Genomic DNA, 7,396 nt, shown 5'->3' on the forward strand with positions numbered 1-7,396 from the left:
CGATCGCATTTACACTACCCTCATACCCCTGCCCCGCCGGTAGATTAAGGGGAGGCCTGTACTCAGCAGTATAGGCTGTTTATGTTATAATTATGTAAGTACATGAGATCATTCAAGAATCTCTGTCTTACTCTTAAATATTTAATCGACGATTCGTGCACACAAAAAATGGTTATGAGTATTCACATCAACAAAAGTGAAGAATCAACCGGACATCAAACACCTATCAGGGTCATGCATGTATTTTTTTACATAAGGAAATCGATAAGGTTGCGGACCAAAGCCACCTCATCACTTCCAAGGTCGATCTAGCCATATTTATTTCACCGCACCTCGTGATAAATCGTCTAAACTCGGCCAATCCTAGTAAAAGAAAGCCAGGCTAATGAAAATTTGAGGTTTGACCGTATTCCGGAATAGTTTGCATTTGTGTCGTTACTTTTGATTTGTTTTTCCAACTCTTCGTATCACGCTAGGTTCCGCAGAGCCATGATTTGATGTCTGAATAAAAAATGAAGTTGGAAATCGCAGTCCGCCAACCAACAGTCATGTCATGAATATTATACGAAAACCGTCGTCCACTGTACGTACAATCACTCTTACCTTGCTTGTCACCTTAGGTCGTGCCTTTTGAACTTGAAATGTATATGTAAATAATATTATCCTACTTGTATTCAAATTGGGATTGCGGTGAACGCAGTTTTAGAATTTATAGAACAACAACGGTAAGGTAGGCTGATACAACATTGTTATAAGTGTTGTATAAGTTCGGTAGCACCATTACGGCCATGTTGTGTGGTGCAGAGCACACCCTCGCGCCACCGACCTCTCAAGGTCGCCGGCAGCCCTCCGATATTGACGGCAGCCAACTGCCTTCTAATTCACGGTTTTCGCGTAACGTTTCAAATTAATTTTATTGCCGTGTTTCGTGTTCGCGACGCTGATGGATTGCTTGTACCGCAGCTATTTTATTATGGAAATTTCAGTATTGTAGGGCTAGCTAAAACATAAAATTGCAAAAGTTATGGTAAGAGAAGATAGGCAGGGCAATCCGTAATATGGCTTTAGGAACAATAGATGGAGCAAAAGTAAAATTTGTTAGTCGCTCGCAGAATAGCGTAAACGAAATGTTGTCCGTGGACACAGCTGTGCGTTGAATATAGACATATAACGTCTATGTACTCGTGAATTGTAGACATAGAGTATGTATTTATTGTGAACCTTGTTACTAACGCAGGCCAGCGTACATGACCATTGAACATCGTGTTCCATAGAACAAATTTCTAGATAAACGCGTAATGTCCCAAAACTGATGATCATTCAAGTTAATTTGTGTAGCACAGGTAATGACACGCATCCGCAGATGTATATCGCATACCGATTTATATTGTTTATAACTACCGGTGTGTTGTAGCTGTAATTATTTTTGTTTTTATCGATTTTCTGTCGTCGGTGTTTTAACAACAATACTATCGACGGACAAAGAGACAAAACAAATACAGTCTGTTCCGATAGCTGTATATGGCTGCTAGACTGTCCTTGTCTGATCTATTGTGCTCCGAGCCGTAGATATGAATGGCCGTTGTTTCTGCCTTGGACAATATAATAATTGTACATTATATACGTACCTACACATCAATTGGAGTATCTACCTGCTCCGTAGTTACTATTCAGATTATCATTCAAAGAAATAGAATTGCTTGCTGTTTTTTGTTTGCTATATTAGCTCTATCGACAAGTTCGCATTCATTCAATTCATATCCAAGCAAAAATCTTGATTTAAAATGATATTTATTATATATATGCACTGGTTAGTTGCTTCACACAACTGTTCTTAACAACGTGAATGCAGGTATTTCATAAGCGCATACAGTTACGACGCAATCTGCGACCGCACATTAGGCCTCTCGGTACTTAGGAGTTTAGCCAAGGGGCTTATGCGATAATACATCGACTTCGTAATATACTGCAGTAACATGTTGAACGCAACAAGAACACCTTGAACATAAAATAACGTTACTCGACAGTATTTTACATTGTAAAGTTTTGCTTGAAAATGAAATTTCAGCATCTGGTTTCGTTGAGGTAAATAGTGACTGAATGTTAGATAAATATTTATCATTACGCTAAAACACTAAGGGACAACATAAGTCCCTTTAAAGAGGAAAATAACATGACTTTTATTGTTAATTCCGAAAGATATTCTTGTGAAGTGAAACTCAAAAGACTTTACTAAATATAGAGCTAATTAACTCTTAAATTAGTTACTTCGCGTACACAAACGAGTTAGTAGATACGTAAAGGGTGCTATTGTGACAAACTGCCGACCTTCCAACTCTGGAGTCCTCTGTAAATATTTAATTTCCATTCTCCATGCAATTACAGTCGACGAGGGTGTTTGACAAAGATCCGTCTTGTGACGATGTCATGTGAAGTAGCTTGGCGAGAAAGGTTTGTAATAGAGCATATAAAGTAACAGTAGCAGGCAATCGCATCTTAAGGTTTGGGCACATATTATGAGCCAATTTGTTTATTGTATAAAGTTTAATAAATGTATCGAACCTGTGAACGCAGAAGGTGTAAACGGTTCCAGTGTGCACGAGCCTTAAGACAAAAGCCTCCCATTTCCGGGGCTTGTTCCCTTAAATGTCACGGGTCAAGTTCCTTTCCGCCGAGAGGGATATTGAATCACGAGTGACGCGCTGGTATATTCCCGTAGAAGTAATCTTTCTAAAAGGAGGATAAAACCTTAATTTGCATGAACGTGGCTGCAATCGCGCGGGCGAAATCGACTTTTTTATAATCAAATGAGTCATCAATACGGAGATGTTTAAGATTGGTGAATACAGCTACGACGAACGTTTCCTTTGCGTTATTTAACATCGTACGATCGATTCAACTACATTGGTTTAAGTGTAACCCATTTGATACATTTTACGATGCTCTCTTCATTGTTGGGCCAATTCAGGTCTCGTTTGACCTCGGACTTTCTGTACCAACACGACTCGATGAGACCTTGTATTAAATGTCAGGTACAGAGTGAAAGAGGTAAATTGAAAGTACAGTTAGATATTGTCATACAAGTATAATAAGTATAACGTGGCGATGTTAATACCGCGCTAACAAGGATTCGCACATCCGTTCCACTTTTTCTGACACAGATATTTCCTTTGACATGTTGTAATGCTTGGATAGTGATTGAACAATTGGAGCATCATTAAATGCGTGGATACACAGTGAATAATAGGACATGGTACAAATAATTCAACCATAAAACGAATAATATTTGATTGTTAAGAATGAAATATCAAAAACGATCTTGCAGATTTACAAACACATTACATCAACTACAATTTAAAATAACCTTTAAGATTGCGAATGGATATGTCTGTTAATAAATACTTCCTAGCCTAGATCGATATCGCTGCGCGAAACGTGCTGAAAGTGGTTTTCGAGCCGCGCCGGCGTCGCTGCGGCGCAGCGTGCACGGTCGGTCGGCGTTTGCGCAACCACTTGCGTCAGGCAGGCGGGCTGGCCCCTGCACTCGCCGCTAACGCTCGTGTTGATCTAACATACTACTAGGACGTAGCTTGAATAAACAGGATATGCCTTAGCAATTGTACGCTGTATCTGATCGTACGCAAGATCGGTCTCTTTCATTTGCAATTTCATTGTTTCGCAACTCGTATTTCTTCATTAATATCGTCGGATAAAACCTTGGCACTGCTGTATTTTTTACATAGTAAAATAATTAAAAACTTAAAAAGTAATATACTTTTAAACATGCTCTACTAGACGTAATACGGTCACACCACGATGACCTTTGGAACATAAAAAGAGATTAAGCAACACGTGACGTGTTAATCATGCGGAGTACGTTGGGGCTGGTTGGTAGTGAGTACGAACTGCTGAGTGAATAAGTGAATTAACATGAATTAGACGAGACCATGTAGGTCAAGAGCAAGACATGCCGTGTGCAAGACAACAATAAACAGAGGTGTTCTGTACTGACACGAGGATCCTTTTGTGTAACGACGACGAACACCTTTCAAGTCCCAAGGTTCCGGATGTACCCGACATTGAATGCAATTCTTAGAAGAACTCCGTTTTGTGACATAATATTATTGCAAATACCTACAAGTGCATACCTACCTATATAAATTAAATCCTACCACCCCTAACGGCATCGCATATCTAATCAGAGCTAAGTAATCAGAAAAGAACTTGCAGCTACTTCTGATACAAAGTGCTAGTGCGTAAACCGACATTTTACCGACGGAAGGCATGCATCTTTCATAATTAGAATGTTATTGTGATGTTGCATGTAAATTATACGTGACCCGGCTGCTAGCTAGAGCGTCGCATTTAGAGATATTTTTGTTGACCACTTATTATGCGCGATAAAACTAGCGTGGCTATTGTAACGAATGAAGACTTGCAGACAGAAACACGACCGTGTTTATAACAGACTACCTATATGTCTTGGTTATAAGAAGAATGAGGTAGGAGATGACGCCCACGCGTGTAGATAAGCAAATTAAACCACCGTATCAAGTTTATCAAGAACGGACAGTTGGCAACGCATCGCATTGCTGCGCCGGCGCCGGCGACTGCGACGCGGAAGCACGGCTCGCTATTGACCCACTAACCACGCTGTTCTGCGTGCTATGCAAATGTCTAGATAAAACCGTGTTCACCTAGTTTTAGGTCAATCAGTACTAATGTTCATTGTGCCAGCTGCTTGTAGTGCAGTTGCACTTGTCGATATGAAACCACAGCTTTGTGGATAGATGGTGGACTGACAGTTAGGGTTCATATTGCTTTAAGGTAGATACATCGAGCCAACTGTTGTTTAACTCAACCCAATTAGAACTCTCCAGAAAGATTGAGAATAGTTGAGAACCTTTGACAAAGAACTGTTTTGGCTACTAAGCCAAACCAATCTCAATCTGATCACTGGGTTGGATAACTACCAGCTCAGTAACATGAGAAGCTAATAGGTACATTTACTCTTGTTCTTGTAGGAATGCTAACTGTAGCAATAAATGCACATATCACACATATTTTTATGAGTCACCAGCATCAGGAAGGTGCCACAATGTTGCTTATATTTGTACCAGCTATATGAATTCCATGTGTTTGCAATATTTATGCTTATTGTCAGGTTGTTATTGTAGTCAAGCAAGGCTGGCTTATAGGTACACACTTGGGGCAATAGAAGAAGTAGTAGTGGGTAGGTTAAGTATATTATATTTTATTTCAGACAATTAAAAGGCAATAAAATATTAATTCACTCAATTGCAATAGACAAAGAAATAATTTAATAGCAAACAATTAGCCCAATGACCTTATAATTAATGTCTGTATGCCTGAATTATACAGTTTTGTTTATAAAATAATAAGTAGTACATACCTAAAGTAGCTAAATGTACAAATTGCAGTTAATGTTGTGTGAATTTATTTATTATTGGGGCAGTCTTGCGGTGATAATTTACAATAATACTGCTTCATAAATTGATTAATGTATTTAAATAAAACAAACATTTTAGAGCCAAATAAAACAGTGTAAATTACATATTGCATACCCATTGCAGTATTATATCAATGATAAATGATACTAGTAGACTTGGTCAAGTATACCTACTCTATATTTGAAATAGGTACTTAATTCGATGTTTGTCTGTTAGTAACCCACTAAGGGTAAACCACTGGTGAGTGACACAGCAATAAGACCCAGCTATTGTTACAAAGTAGGGCAAGCATAACACCAAAACAAAATCCTGCTCTTCTATGAAATTCACAATAATATTTCCATTTTGTAGTCACATACCTACCTACCAATGCCTGTCTCTTATCCAGAAAGTTCTTTCATTTATGTCTACATAAGTAGGTATTTTGTAGTACTAATGAGAATTTTCGCATATTCTATTTACTGATAATCTATTTGTTTCTTCTTTTTGCGCAGTTCCGTTTTCAGCAGATAGGTATCAGATTTCACTGTGTTAAAGCAAGTAAATAAACAAAGTAACATAAATAGTGTATCAGCTGAGCTAGCCAGTTGGTGACACAAATCAATAACCTTCATGGCACATGAAATTTCAATCAATGCCTAGCTGGATGTATAGCCGATCATAAATAATTTACCATTTCTGGTCTATACATGAACGGAAAAGCTTTTAAGCCCTTTTAGGACACGGGAAAAGGAAATCAATAAAGAAAATCGGGCCTTTGTTTCCGTGGTTTATTTTTGAAATTCTAAATTGGGAATAGCGTTGATTCTAGTAAATAATACATAAGTCCACTTACGTTCTGTTCAATAGTTGTGTAGGTACTGCGCTGGTGCAAAAACAACACAACTGACTTCGTCTCCCGTCCTATATCCTTTGTGAAAGGAGTGAATACAGATAATCGCACAAGATTTTAACCTCACTGTTTTAAAGAACTTTCAAGTTCTCCTTTTGTAATTCACTACTATAGGCAAGAATGAGATAAACGTCCACTTGTCAATAGAATTTGTCAACAAAATAATAGCAAAGTTAAGTCTAAGTAAACGAATCGACACAATGCAACTCACTCACACGATCGCGAAATCTCACTGGCTGGCTGACTGACTACTGACGTGAAGTTAGCAACCAATAAAAGAAAGCTTTCAAAACATCAGCTGTTTCCTTTACAGCGGCATCTAGTGTTATATGAAATTATGACATATTTACGTTAGATGGCGGTGTACGTATCAAGAGCGACATCTAGTGTTACATTTAAATCGTAGCATATTTACGATAGAGGGCAGTGTACATAAAAATAGCGACATCTATTACTACCAACAAGTAGTCAAATAATGTTATTTTAAAAACATAGGTGGCGCTGCTTATTTCAATCTAGAATGTAAGTATACAACGTACGCTATGTAACGTCAAAGTTCATTACTGTGTAAGTAGATGTCGCTGTACCAGATTTGAAATATTTTATACGACTAGGTGCGAAACATAATTCAAATTATAGTAAATATCTACTTGAGTTCCATTATGCTCTTTATTGATTCGAAATGAGAAGAAAAGCCGTAGCAAGTAAATATTAAAAGCTCATAAATCAATTTTTTCTAAATGTGTGAGTTTTGGTCTTGAATTAAGAAAGCTAGTAGGTGTAGAACGTTTTAAGTATTTTAAAAAACTAAATTTTACGTTCTATGTAGTGATTATAGTTCAATAAAACCATCACAAACAACAAAAAAGCTGGGCCCCTCCGGGATTTGAACCCGGGACCTCCTGCACCCAAAGCAGGAATCATACCCCTAGACCAAGAGGCCGCTTGTCATTATGGTTGAAATTTATATACGTATATTTAGCGTTTAAATGATAAATTAACGACATAACGGTTGGTCAATGCTGTGTATGGT

General features: G+C 38.0%; 1 protein-coding gene and 1 non-coding gene across 4 annotated transcripts in view; both read right to left on the reverse strand.

The window, feature by feature from the left end:
* The window catches only part of LOC126376274 (solute carrier organic anion transporter family member 5A1), a 51,503-nt gene extending 44,882 nt beyond the window's left edge, over positions 1–6,621 (reverse strand). For all 3 annotated transcript variants that reach the window (XM_050023597.1, XM_050023605.1, XM_050023588.1), the window contains exon 1: positions 6,307–6,621. The gene's annotated coding sequence lies outside the window, so the exon portion shown is untranslated. The remainder of the gene's footprint in view (positions 1–6,306) is intronic.
* A 613-nt stretch (positions 6,622–7,234) lies between these two features.
* On the reverse strand, positions 7,235–7,306 carry Trnap-ugg (transfer RNA proline (anticodon UGG)). The gene has a single exon. It is a non-coding gene; the product is annotated as a tRNA-Pro (tRNA).
* Between the last annotated feature and the right edge of the window lie 90 nt (positions 7,307–7,396).

Source organism: Pectinophora gossypiella, chromosome 2 (assembly GCF_024362695.1).
Source record: "Pectinophora gossypiella chromosome 2, ilPecGoss1.1, whole genome shotgun sequence".
Taxonomy (NCBI): domain Eukaryota; kingdom Metazoa; phylum Arthropoda; class Insecta; order Lepidoptera; family Gelechiidae; genus Pectinophora; species Pectinophora gossypiella.